Raw genomic sequence first — 13463 nt, forward strand, 5'->3', positions numbered from 1 at the left:
GCTCTTAAGGTGTAAATTGGAGGTTAAAAAAAGGAATATGCATTTTATTAGAATCCTTCATATTTAGCTTAAGTAAACTGGAAACTGCAAGAATAGTAACATGAACGATTCTGAAGTAACTACCAGAGGTAACACCCACTGAATACCACTGAAAAGTGGATAGAGAATGCTCAATGAACTTCCCTGCAGACCTCAGTTAACCTGCAAGACACTACTACAGGATACATATTGAGATAAGTTCCCAAAAAACAGTAACACTCAAAAAATGAGTTAGAAATTTTAATGTATAGTGAAAACATCTCTAGCTGTGAGTTAAGATATAAACACTAATCATAACAGAAACCTCCTTGAAAGGAAGCATTACTTGTAGGGGACAAAGGAGCAAGTACGTCATTTGAGCAGGTAATGATATGATTTCCAGTATCAAATTGATTCATTTTCTCTGAAACACTGTTACCAGTTACTACATCTATTCTGAGCAAAGATGGATAGTCCTATACTCATAGTGGCTTATTCCCCTAATTGATAGGATTCATCTGGATTTACAGTGACAAGAGGGAAATAGTTTGTCTAGCGCAGAGAACAGAACTCTGCCTATGGAATTACTAATTTATGTAACTGAAAAGGCTTATAAGTGTCAATATAACACAGTTGTAACAGCAGCAGCTCTTCTTCCAGTATCAGTCCTCTAAGTTACCATGCAAACACATCAGCAGTAGTGCAAAACAAAATCCACAAGGTCTTTAACTGTAACAGTTAACACTTATGTTTACATTTGCACTTAGAGATGTCTGATCTGAAATACGAAACAAAGATCCAAAAGTTAGAAGCTTACATATAACGTTTTCTCTCAAGTCTTCCTATACCGATAACGTAGAAAATAAAGCATGAGTACGTGCATATTAAACTTTTATTTTTTAGTGTCCCCTTTATTTCTTCAGATGGAATCAACCACATTAGTCAGAGCCTATCCAGGCACATTTTATTAAAGGGAATCCAGCAAGTTACACTTGTTATGAGCAATATCAAAACACTTCATAAAAGATAATCAGTGTGAAGTTATTGCAGGGCACTGACTAGGACAGGCTAGACTTGCTGGTCAGTTCTGAAGAAAGAAGTCCTGCATAGAAAAAAAAAAAAAGAAAAATCTAAGATTTTCAGCTGGAAAGTATGTGGGCAATTCACAGAAACATTCAAAAGCATTATTTTCATTCTACAATGGAATGAAAACTAATGCCAAGACCTTGAATATTAAACATGGACACACTTACTGTCCTCAACCAGGCACACAAAAAGCAAAGCCTGGAGAAGTTTGAACTCCTGCCTCTCACATCCTTCTCCATCTCTGATTCTGAAAGGGCAATGGGGGGATCCCTTACAGGAAAACACTGATAATGTTATCTCATTTGGAGCATGTTTTAAAAAAAAAAAAAAAAAAAGAAAACAAAAAAAACCCCAAAAAACCCTGAAGTTGTTAATTTAAGTTCGTAAAGCAAGAATAAAGTAACTATGAATATAGAAAATTAAAGATGACTACAGCTCATCACAGTAAATGGATTTGAGTAGCTACTATAGAAACATACGACCAGCTTTATCTAATAGCAGAGAAATGTTAATAATTTTTTTTTTCCCCTTGAAGTGTGCTGTAAATAAGCAGCAGCATTCCCACAGCTGAAAGAAGAATTGAGCATGAATTATTTATACTGTCTGGAATAGATTTAGATTCTTTCAGACATTCTGTGAGTTTTGCAGTCAAGATGCAATCTTTCAATAATTCAGATGTCAGAAAAGAATAAGAAGTCTTGTTTGGAAACATCATAGAAAACAAGTTTAAAGTGTTGAAAATATACAATGCAAGGACAAAACAAAGTTATTGTTTAGTTAGTATTTGAATTAAATAGTTTATATTATTAGGTTGACTATGAGCTACAAAATAAAGGGTTTTAAAATGATGTTGTCCTGCGGAGAAATAGGATGAACTAGAAGCATTTATATTTATAAGTGGCAGATAGAGATGTTCTGAAGGTAAATGTTGAGAGAGAGAGGGAGAATAAAACCAAAGAACATCACTGAATTTATGCAGATCACTGTTTAGATTTTAATTCTGACCAGTTCAAGAGACTTTGTTTGAAGTTATATGTTGTTTTTTAAAGCTCAGGAAGGTTAAGTATTAAATGGTAACTATAAAGCCCGAGTATATAAAATTATTTACAGATTTTATCCAATAAATAGTAATAATTTTTGTCAACTTGGTGATTCCTTGTCATACTTTCCTATTTCCAGCAATTCTTAATCTTGCCTCGACAAGTGTGGCTACAGCCAGAACTTTGAGGTAGAATTGTACCACGTTTTCCTTAAGAGGAGCTTATTAAACTAGCCGAGGCATTCTCAGTCTCTAAAGATGACTCATTATGTCACAGAAATAGTGACCTGGAACAAGATATCTCTAAACAAAGAATGTGAGAACTGATTGATAAAGCAGATAAAGATGTCCTCTCTGTCCAGTATTGCATAGGACCCTTTCCTCCAGTTTTATTTTCTAGTATGGAAAATTTTAGTGGCTTTCTTGGTTCAATTCTGAATCCTCTTGAATCCTTATAAAAGTTTCATTTCTTCTGCCCTGTAGCAGCTTAGCGTTAGGTCTGCCCAGAAACCTGTTTCTCTGCCTGAGCTGCTCCTATGGCTCCCTGCTTGCTCAGTCCCTCTCTGCCTGCTCAAATCCACACTTTGGGAGTTTCTCTCACCACAGCAGCTAAGCCTCCCTGCAAGAAACTCAGAGTGAAACTAGGAAAAAAACAAAAGCAACAGCATTCCTTCTAAAGGTACAGTTACTACTTCTAAATAACAATTAAAAAAAGCATATTATATACACAGTAGCCTGTTGAAAAACCAAACCAGTCATCCATTTGCCACTCAGACATGTACTTTTATAATCACAGTTAATAGCAATTGTCCTCTATATATTTTCGTAGTCTTTATTATTTAAAAGCCAGCATATGTGTACATCCCTACATATAACAATGGGAACTTTGGCAAGAGCCAAGCTGCACTGCTCCACAGGAAGAGGAATAGCCTGACCAGGCATTACTCTCCATCCTCCCTTCCAGTTAGCAGAACTGGGGCCTTTGTGACGGACCCAGCAAATGGATTATTGCTGAAGTGATGGCCAAGATGATATTATTCCCTCACAAATGCACAGGACAGAAGAGGAAAGTTTGCCCTATGTTTTTCCTCCATTTATACTTAACATAAATGAGATCCATGTGTCCCCCACTCTTCATTTACATGGCTGATGCTGTAAAGTCTCCAGTCTCAGAGGTAACACAACACTTTCAAGTGGGAGACGCACAGTGGGCACATTACAGTGGCTGTTTTCACCTCTGCCTCAGGCATTATATCCACTCCTGTTAATCTACTGGGTTCCATAAATAGTCATTCTTAAAAGTCCCTGTCTCTCCCAAGACTACAGAATGTCTAAGGGGTTTTTAGTGAGTTTCAGGTGACAGCACGAGCCGCAGCAGAGTGTTTTATCTGATCAGAGACCCTTGATTTCTGTTTTGCTGTACTGGTAAGAGATGGGAGGAGAATCTGATTCAAAACCAGCTTGCAAACAGAGCTGGTAAAACTTAGTTTCAAAGCAATGAGTTCCCCCCACACACACACTCACAAATAAAGAACAGAAAATGTGGTCAGTTCCTTGCCTAAACTGGTAGTCATGCTTATTTACCACAGCTGAGAATATGTTTCAGTCCTGAGCTAAAGGACTCTAGGTGCAAACAGAGCTGAATATACAGACAAGTAAATTAAAATGCAGCATTGAAAAGCAGCCATGACTGGTGTTAGATAGGTTTGCTTTGGGTTATCTTTCTGTCCCTGCACACCAGAGTCCTTTTAGTTTCACATGTGTTAACACATGGATTTAAATCTACTTTTTCTCCTAGAATAAATTGGCTTCCACTGATGTGACTATGATACAGGCACAATCTATACAGCATGTAGGAATTTCACCCGATAGTTGGTGTTTTTTTTTTCCTTTACTGAATAAATGTGAATTGAAATATAGTAAAATAAATTACCACACAGTCCTCGGGTATATAGAGTGCTAAATGGGAGCATTAACTGAATACTGACAGCTTGAGCAAATATACATTATATGATGTCACAACAGTTTCTGTAGCACAGTAGTGGAGAGATACATGCTGATAATATCTTAAGACACTTGTAACCTCCTGCTGATGTGGCAGATTTGATGACCAGATGTGGAGACAGTTATAAAGAGCCTATGCCTTAAGATGGAAATCACAGTGAAGGACCCCTGCTTTTCTTCAGGAGAAATCGGGGTTAAAAGTCTGGAGAAAACAACAACAACAACAACAACAAAAGGCAGACACATAACTACTCCAAGATGGAGGAAGAAAGGATTTCACAAGTTTTTCCAGAGACAGCAGTTTCTTTCAACACCAAAAGTTTCTTGAGAAAAAATGATGCAATCTGACCAACGTGTGCAGTGTTCCTGTGCTTCACTGTCTGCTCTTATGCTGATGTATCCCACTCCTCTAAATATATACTTCAATGTAGTCAAGTACCTACAGACATCTTCCTGCATCAGGAACCCATCTGCATTTTGCTTAAAATATAAGGCCCAAAAGAGTGCAGCACAAAACATGCTTTTAGGACAATCTCCCATTTAGACTTTGCAAAAATCTGAAGTTCTTAAACCTTATCACCTCCTCTGGCTGACAATAATTTTAGGTTGTTTCTGCTGTTATGGTTGACTGTTGGACTTGTTGATCTTAAACGTCTTTTCCAACCTAAATGATTCTATGTTTGTTTTGCCAAAGTCTTCAAATTTTATTGCTTTAAAGTAATTTTTCCCCTAAGGAGACAGATTTACAAAAAAAATAAAAGTTAAAACAAAAATTATCTGCAACTATTTTCTGGATTAGGCACCCCTCTCCAAATATAAAATCTGATGAAGTATTCCATGTTCGACACCTGTGCTTCCTAAAAAAATGTTGGCAGACATTTTTATTTTCATTGCTGTTATTTGCGACTTTGCTTTCATTATTTCTGTGTGCACAAGATGTTTACAGAAAGGATAGAACCATGTTTATCACCCAAAAAATAATTTGGATAATTGGCAAGTGGGTAAAGGCTTCCATAAGCACATTTGCTTTAGTATTAGAAATGCTTCTATCCCCTGCAATAAATTAATGCTGGTTACTTCCAGCTCCAGTTTCATAAAAGGATAGACACCGTTTCATCCATTTTTGTTTCCGCTAAAGGATAAGAGTAGGAAAGAAGTGGGGGAAAGAGAAAGACATGTAACAGAAGGTAATAATGAAGACCAAGACTGAGAGTTTGGGCTGTGTCAGTAATTCACTGGCTAATTAAGATAGGCTAATTAAATAGAACAAGTTTTCAGGTCTTGATATACCCCCAAGTGTGTCATTTTTATTGATAAACACTGAACGTTAAGGTAAGGCCTATTAGATTTTTGGAAGCATAGTGTTTGAAGGGTTCTTCAAAATGCTAAAATGCACAGTAAATAACTGAGTGTTGCAAGTGCAAACATAAGCATTTCTGTAGCACTTGCTGTAAGTACATGCCTATGTGTTGATCAAGAATATGAATCCTTTTGTCAAAGGCCTTACTGAGGCTCACTAGGCAGTTATTTAATTTTCAACAAAATTTGCTATGAGAAGCATTTTTGTAGTTCTTATTTTTGTTATGTTGGATATTTGCATGGAAAGAAGCTCTTTTCCTTAGAAGCTTATTCTTTACCTGGAGCCATAACATTTCCACTGAAAACTTACAATGATGTCACAGAGGCAAATCAAAAGAGGATATTCTGTTTAAAAACTGTTGATGCTTACGGGGCTGTTCTAATAATGAAGGACAGCAGGTATCCAATGATGAGTTCAGAATGGAGCTTCTCATGTACTAGCAGCCTTTAAAATAAAAAACATAAAAATAAAAAAAACATAAAATAAAAAACTTGGAGAGAGGTCCAAATCCTGCCCTTCCAATTTAAATATATTTTCCTTCTTTCCATGTTTAATGGGAAAATCCCACTCATAATTTTCCTTTCCATTTATATGATAGACCAAAAAAACACCTTCAGTTTCAGTCTATTTTAACAACCATCTAGGAAGCAATGTTAATCACAACCACCTAGGAGGTAACATTAATCACAGGGAAACATGCTACTTCACTGGACATTGTTCTGGTTGCAATTAAGGACTCTATCCCATCTCTTCCTTCTGAAAGACATCATGTTCTCCCTGAAATGTTAGAAGTCTTTCCTTTGCTATGTATATGCACCTTACCTACAGCGTTATCCACTATATAGCTTCTGTAATTCCCACCCATGTACCAGGCAACAAAGCATATCAACTGCCTTTTAACCATGTCACTGCAAGTACCCTTCCCATACATGACTTCAACACATTTCTGTAAAGGCAGCACAGACTGCAACAGCTATTGACTTTTTCTTCAAGCTTAATCAAGAGAATCACCAACTGAGCAGTGAGCAAAGAGCAGCATACTCATCACTGCTGTGTAAATTAGGCCAAAGACTGAGACTAAACAGTAATGGTCATGAAAAATAGCATAAAAGCAAATCACAGAGACAAGGAAAATAAAATCATATTGCTGGACTGCTGAAATCCCATTGTTTTAAAAGTATTTTGTTTCATAAGCCCATGTTTATGAAAAGACTATTAGAATCGGGAGGAATTTGCTCAAAGTCAGATGGTTTCATGATTTATTTTTTATTTTGACTCTCCAAAGCAGCAGAGAACAGTTGCAGTAGCTATGTTTAAGAGGGCTAGGATAAGAGCTAGTGTATAAAGAAGGGAGAAATTGGTGAAAACTCTTATGTCAGTCAGATTACAATTATATATTTTTAGAACAAAGAAGGCCAAAAGAACCATGCACACAACCTCTGTAGCGCAAGAGTTTTTGTCTAGGTCAGCAGAAGAAAGCAAATGTCAGGATTTAAGTAGACATTGTAGAATCACTGAGGTTTGAATTATAATCTGAACTTCTGTTCCAGAAAAGTAACAGTGTAAGGTTCTAAATGAGAGTTCCATTTGTGAACAAAACCTAGAGATCAAGTCACATTCTTTTAAACTTAGTACACTCCAACACCAGGCTAATAAAGGCATCTTGAAGGTAGTAAACAGAGCAATTTGGTAACTATGGCAAAAATTTGGAACTAAGCTTATTTCAGATTTGTTTAACTCAAAGATGTGTCTTGGCATAGTAATAAACCCAGAACAAAATCACATCCATAGGACACTGGAATATTCAAATCAGGTTATTCCTACAGCCATCTGGAAATATGCAGACTAAACAGAATCTTAGCATGATAACCTTATAGAAAAATACAGAATTTCTTCTGAAAAAGAGTAGTAGTCTTTTTGGAGTGTTTAAGATTATGCTTCCACCCCTGCACCCCCCCACCTTTTTTTTTTTTTTCTTCCTTCTTCTTCACATTCTTACAACAAGCTGGTAAGCAATTTAAAAAAAAAACTGAAATCCAGAAATCCAGTCAAGATTTGGAAGTGAACCTCTTCCATTCCCTGAAGCAAGTGTATTTAAAGTGTAACAGCTTACTTTTGTAGTGAATTGATCTTAATAAACAAAATGACAATCAAACCAAGAATTTAAAGCATTGAGTACCTCTGAGCCCCTTCTCCAATACAGCAAAGTTATATTCAGCCTTCTTTCATGAATGATAACAGTCCCTGTATTGTCTAGGTGTTTCTTTCATCTTCCTTCTAACAAGAATGCAGGAAAGTACAATAACTTAGCTTTATGGAGGACTATGTCCATATATGAGGGGAAAATATACTAAGCAGCTTTATAAGTGATGGTGGTGAAAACATCACCTTAGTGTTTCTTACTGTGCTGCAAGTTGCGAGAAGTGGATAAGCAAGAGCTAAATGGGATCCAAGTCCCATTTCCTACACTGCAGGGAAGTTTGCAGGAAGCATAAGATAAATTGCTCTAGTCATAGGTCACCTTTAATGTTTATAGAACACTTTCCTTGTGAATGATCCCAGAGCGAGTCATAAACATTATAAACAAATTATGCTAACATTACATAGTGGCTTGTACTTGCCAGAAGTACCAATAAAAGGAATTCAGCATGCAAATGATACATGCTGCAGTTTCTTGGCTAAATAAGAATTTTGCTTTCATAGACTGAAAAATTACTTTGCTAAAACATAACTGGCCTAAATTTAATAATTTCCTACCATCTCAAATAAGAGTTAGTATTAGTCCAAAGAAGTCCCTGCCTCCTGCCCAAGAGTCACTGTTTCTTTCCTTCCTACCCTTCAGTAGAAGATTTCCGTGTAGTTTAATCACTAGATACAAACTTTGAATTACTAGTGTTCTTTCAACACCCTGGTTATTCATATTGGAATTGTTGGCCAGTTACTACAAGCAAGTTGTTTTTTGTGTTTCCATTGTTCATTTGGGTTTGTTTTTCCCCTCCAGAGAGTTCTTATTCCACTGTTTCATCATTCAGACTTAATTATGCAACCTGAAGAACTGACCACATAAAGTTGCAGGAACTTCTAGTATAGGACTATCAGATGGATGCACGGGAAAATATTAACTTGCTGGGGGGTGAGGGGGGTGGGATAGGGTGTAAGGCACACTTCATGAGAGAAATGCATTTTCTTTCTACCCCCACTCTTCTGAAAATAAGTTCTACAGTCTTAGAATCATACTACTGAGTTCTGACCACGAGCAAAGAAGCAGCTATAGTCCAGGTTCAGGGTACACTTGTGTAATTTCCCACTGTCTTCTTTCATGCATGCCTAGAAACCCAGCCATGAAAACTAAACCCATGTTCTGACTCATCCAATTTCCTGATGGGTAAGTGATTCAATGAGTCAGTCTGTATTTTCAAGCACAGACCAACAAACCTGGCAAGTGATGATTCAGGCCAATGGGTTTTATGTTTTTATAGCCATCATACATTCAGTGCCCTTACGTCTGACTACATCCGTTATCCTTTTCGTATCTCTATTAAAGCTCTGAGCCTCTGCAGTTCACTTGACCATTTACAGGAATGTGTCCATGTTCATTAATGAAATTTTACGTTTCCTAAAATAAAAGCAGTTCCATCAATTTCACGTTGCGACTCAGATATTATGCTCTCACTAAAACAGATTTGTGTTATTGAAAGAGAGATCACTGCCACAAGAAAATTCATTGTTAGGAGAAGTACTGTTGGAGAGTAAAGTTTTTAATTTAAACCACATAATGTCCAGCACACTGCCATAGTTTAGTGTGCAATGATACAACAGAAGGGAAAACACGAGTTTCAAATGTTCTCCTACGATACCATCCTGTCAGATGTATAAAGGAAACTCCCTTGCTCAACAGGCTGTAGATTATACCAAGATACTACTAAATGCCCTTGTCCAAAATGGGTGAAAGTCAGTTTTAGGAGATTTTGGTCAATTGTAGTGCTTTGAGCCTATTCTTGCTTAGGGAGAAAAAAATTAAAATTAAAAACCAGAGACAGAGGAAGGGGATTAAAAAAAACAAACAAACAAAAAAAAAGGAGTTTCTGTTGCTGCTTTTTGCTATAAAATTACAGAACGTGCATTTCAAGTTGTGGATAATTTAACACAATTAAATTGTGGAGTAATTTTACTTCTTTCTTTATGGAAGTTTTGGGTTCTCATATACTATAACAAAAACATCTTGCATAGCATTTCCATGTTCCTGGCCGTTCAGAGTTCAGTCATATTTTGGAAACAAGATCCAGTGGTTTTGTTTATTTTTCCAGCATTTCTGTTTCACAACAGCTCTCTACTGGTTCCCTTAAAGTCATCAACATGAGTCTAAAGGAGCACTAAGGAATGTCAGAGATGGGGGAAGGAACTTGATACAAAATTGTCCGTGTTTGTAATTCTTCTGCCTGCAGTGCACTCTCCAGTAAGTTTTCATCCATATGAGTACAGAATTGAAACACTTTTTTAAACATGACTAAAACAGAAATCAAAACTGGTCAGTGCACAGGGACTATTTTGACTTATTACTACCTTAAATTGTTATTTTCCTATAGAAAACCTGTCCCCACATTAGTGCAAAACAAAAGCAAACAAACAAAAAAAAAGCCTCTGTACTTTTAATGTTAAGTAATACTCATTAAAGCCCATGCAGAAGAAACTAACTGCTTCTTAAGGTTTCAATTGCCAATATCTGTCTATTATATTTTCATCATCATATTTCAGTGAAATCTAGGAACTACCACCTGCTATGAGGCAGACTCTTCTCCAAGTGCAGCAGTGTTTTTATCATCTTAGAATTAGAGGATATGCACATATTAAAAAAGTCTAGTACTAATGTCAAACAAGTTAAAATGTGCATTGTTCAAAACAACCTCTGGTATTACAGGTATTTGTCTTTCTGATTGCTCAGAATAAAAGAAAAAATGGTTTCCCCACTCCTCAAATGAAGCACAAATACTTCTGGGTTTATTTTCATAGTTAGTATCACTCACAAAAAGGAAACCTCTCCCCAGTTATTATAGTGAGTATATCTGGAGATTAGACTTCTCCAAAATACCAATTAGTTGTATCATATAGCAATGCCAACAGCAGCATTTTCTGATTTTAAAATTTTAACTCTAACAGCATACTTATCCTATGCTATTGCATATTCTCCCCACAGATTCAGATGCAGAAAAGATACAGAAGTTAATTTAAAAAAATCAACAATTGAACAAAAATATTTCTACATCCAGTACAAAATTGATCACTTGTACTTGTCATGAGAGCCTAATCTGATAGTATGCCCACTAAGAAAACCATCTGAAGGACATGTTACGTAAAGTTATACCTCCAGCAAGAAAATAAAGTGATCCAAGGTCAACACACAGGTGGCAGATCACCATAAGGGGCAAAACACATGAAGGAAGGGAACAAAACCTATTTCTGAAGAGCAACTTATAGCCATCAAAAGCAAAAGAAAACCATTCAAAATGGTAGCTAAATTCTGTAGTCAACTGGAGCACTCTTAAAATCTTCAATCATTACTTAACCAAATTGTACCAGAGGCTTCTACACTAAAATATATTCCCGTCCTTAGAGAGAAAGGCTAAACTCAAAATTTATTATTATTTTAACACAGACTACAACAGTAATCCCTAAACCCAATGCTAACTCAAGTACATACTTCCTCCACTTCTTCAGATGCCTATGGCAACAACAACAAATGGCTGGCAGGCTCTATGAACGCATTCCAAAAAACAATCAGTTTTTATGCAATGAATATAAAAATAAATATGCAAGCATTCACTAAATCAACACAAGATAATGTAAAAGCAGAGTTAAAAAAAAAAAGCAGTCTTTGTACAAGGCAACGAATATACAAACATACACTAAACAAAACAGTAGATGTCTCATTTCCATTTCCTACCTTTCTCAAGCATTTTGAGGGTGTAGTCCAAAGTTCTCTTGAGCATTTTGCTCCGTGGTTTCTTCTCCAAACAACAAAAGCACTCCCACTAGTTTTAAACCACTCTCTAGTTCCTGATCTGTTTTTTTCTTCTGTTAAGGTAAAAAAAAAATAAATTCTTATCACTAAGTGTTTTAACTGATACATAAATGATTCAAAACTCCCTTTAACTTATTAAAACTTTGAATTTCAAATATTAAAAAAAAAAAAAAGCACAAACCAAAACCTCCAACACTTAACATTTAATGTTAGATACACAAGATAGTTCCTAAGATGGGAGACACAAAGTTTAAGGAGCCTATTAACATCAGATCAGATCAGATACAACAAATCTGTCCCTTCACCTCCCTAGCTCTTGCCCCAATAAAGAGGCAGAAGGAAACAGGAAGCCCTCCTCGTTTACATAGGCACATGAATCTAATTAGGTTCAAATACAATGACTTGAAAAAGCATAAAAGTTTCAGTAAGAAAAAAAACACTTTAAGCAGTGGGCAACTGAAAAATGCTGTGCAAATTCTCAAATGTTTTGTGGTTACTGTAACAGTGCTAAGGATTACCTGACCCCTGACAGCTGAAATCCATGTGAAGCTATCAGAAGCTATCAGGACAGCTGGTCAGCAGGGAGGATACCAGGCTGGTGCTAATAATCCAGAGATCAATGGATCACTCTTTTGAGAGCTAGGGAATTGCTTTATAACACTACCCTTTTGGCAGATAAAGGTCCTGAAAGTTTATTTGTTTCATTTTCACAAGGATCCAGAAACAGCCCTGTACTGACTTTTCTTAAGTATTTCAGGATACTTCAGTAAAAACTGAATTTGTTCCTAGTTGCACCAATTCCCTTTCATTCCTATCTTTTTAATAACACCAAAGGAACAGAGATCTTGAAGCGAAATTCAGTAAAGCAGGATAGGCAACAACTGTACTTTACCTCTATGAATTAGATTGCTAAACTGCTTCAGGTGCTCTTCTCCAAGTCTTTCAGATTAAGAGCGAGGAAATCAGGTGCATTATCTATTTCAGGTTTTTTGAATCCACTTCGCATAATGGTATTTGAACACTAGAAGACTAAAAGTAACATTGATCATGCCCTAAATAACATTGTTCTGAGTTTCCTGTGTAGCCGAGTGGGTGGGTTTTTAAGGCCTTATTTCCCTACTAGCTATGTAACAGTTTTACCCTGTGAAGCATGAGCTGTTGCTAAAAAAGTCATTATCAGAAGGACTTTCTGTGGTATGATAAGCTATGATATTCACACCTCTCCTGTATGAACATATCTGTCAAATCACAGGCACAACAGAAATGCATATGATGATATTAATGAATTACAGCTTCTTTAAAAAATTCCCATATTCTTCCCAGTCCCCCCTGCCCCAGTACCTAATAGAGTAATTAAGAGTGGAGGAAAAGATAATATGGAAATCAGTCTATCCAAGCATCTGAAAAAAAAATTAAAGTTTTGAAAAGTAGAGTGAGCCAAAAGAAAATAAATTTTGTAAAAAGTAAGAATTAATTTTAATCTGCAGGTTCATTCTAGCAAAGGTTGGTGATTTTAAACAAGTCGCCTATGCAGGCTCAGCAAGCTGATATAGCTTATTGACTAGTTCAAGAATCAGGTCATGAATATAGTCAAGGTCTACCTCTAAAAGTGTTGTATGATAGTACAGCAGCACACTGTTGTACTCATGGATGGGTGACAAGTGATACCATATGAAATAGTCAAACCTAATGGTTAAACAGAATAAAAAGCACAGTTGATACAAACTGCATACCTGAAGAGAATCTTACCTGATGGTTATGATGCCATTTACCACTGCATGTAGAAAACTCAGGATCCAACAGCAGCATTACACTCTTTTTTCCTGGAAGAGTTCCCTGAATAATTCTTCTTTTGAATGGCCAAACTTTTCCAAACTTTTTGTTGAGCAGAAACCAAATTTGCATGGAACTTACTGGGGAAGTGGTTTGGTTCAAAG

General features: G+C 36.4%; 1 long non-coding RNA gene across 1 annotated transcript; it reads right to left on the reverse strand.

Annotated features, from left to right (window-relative positions):
- Nucleotides 1-871: 871 nt before the first annotated feature.
- On the reverse strand, nucleotides 872-11830 carry LOC148051428 (uncharacterized). Its single transcript, XR_015700116.1, has 4 exons — nucleotides 11728-11830; nucleotides 11449-11579; nucleotides 5877-5951; nucleotides 872-1120 (listed from the first exon to the last, which is right to left on the reverse strand). It is a non-coding gene; the product is annotated as an uncharacterized LOC148051428 (long non-coding RNA).
- Between the last annotated feature and the right edge of the window lie 1633 nt (nucleotides 11831-13463).

Source organism: Nipponia nippon, unplaced genomic scaffold (genome assembly GCF_047370975.1).
Source record: "Nipponia nippon isolate SJK-2023a ecotype South Korea unplaced genomic scaffold, ASM4737097v1 scaffold_6, whole genome shotgun sequence".
Lineage (NCBI taxonomy): Eukaryota > Metazoa > Chordata > Aves > Pelecaniformes > Threskiornithidae > Nipponia > Nipponia nippon.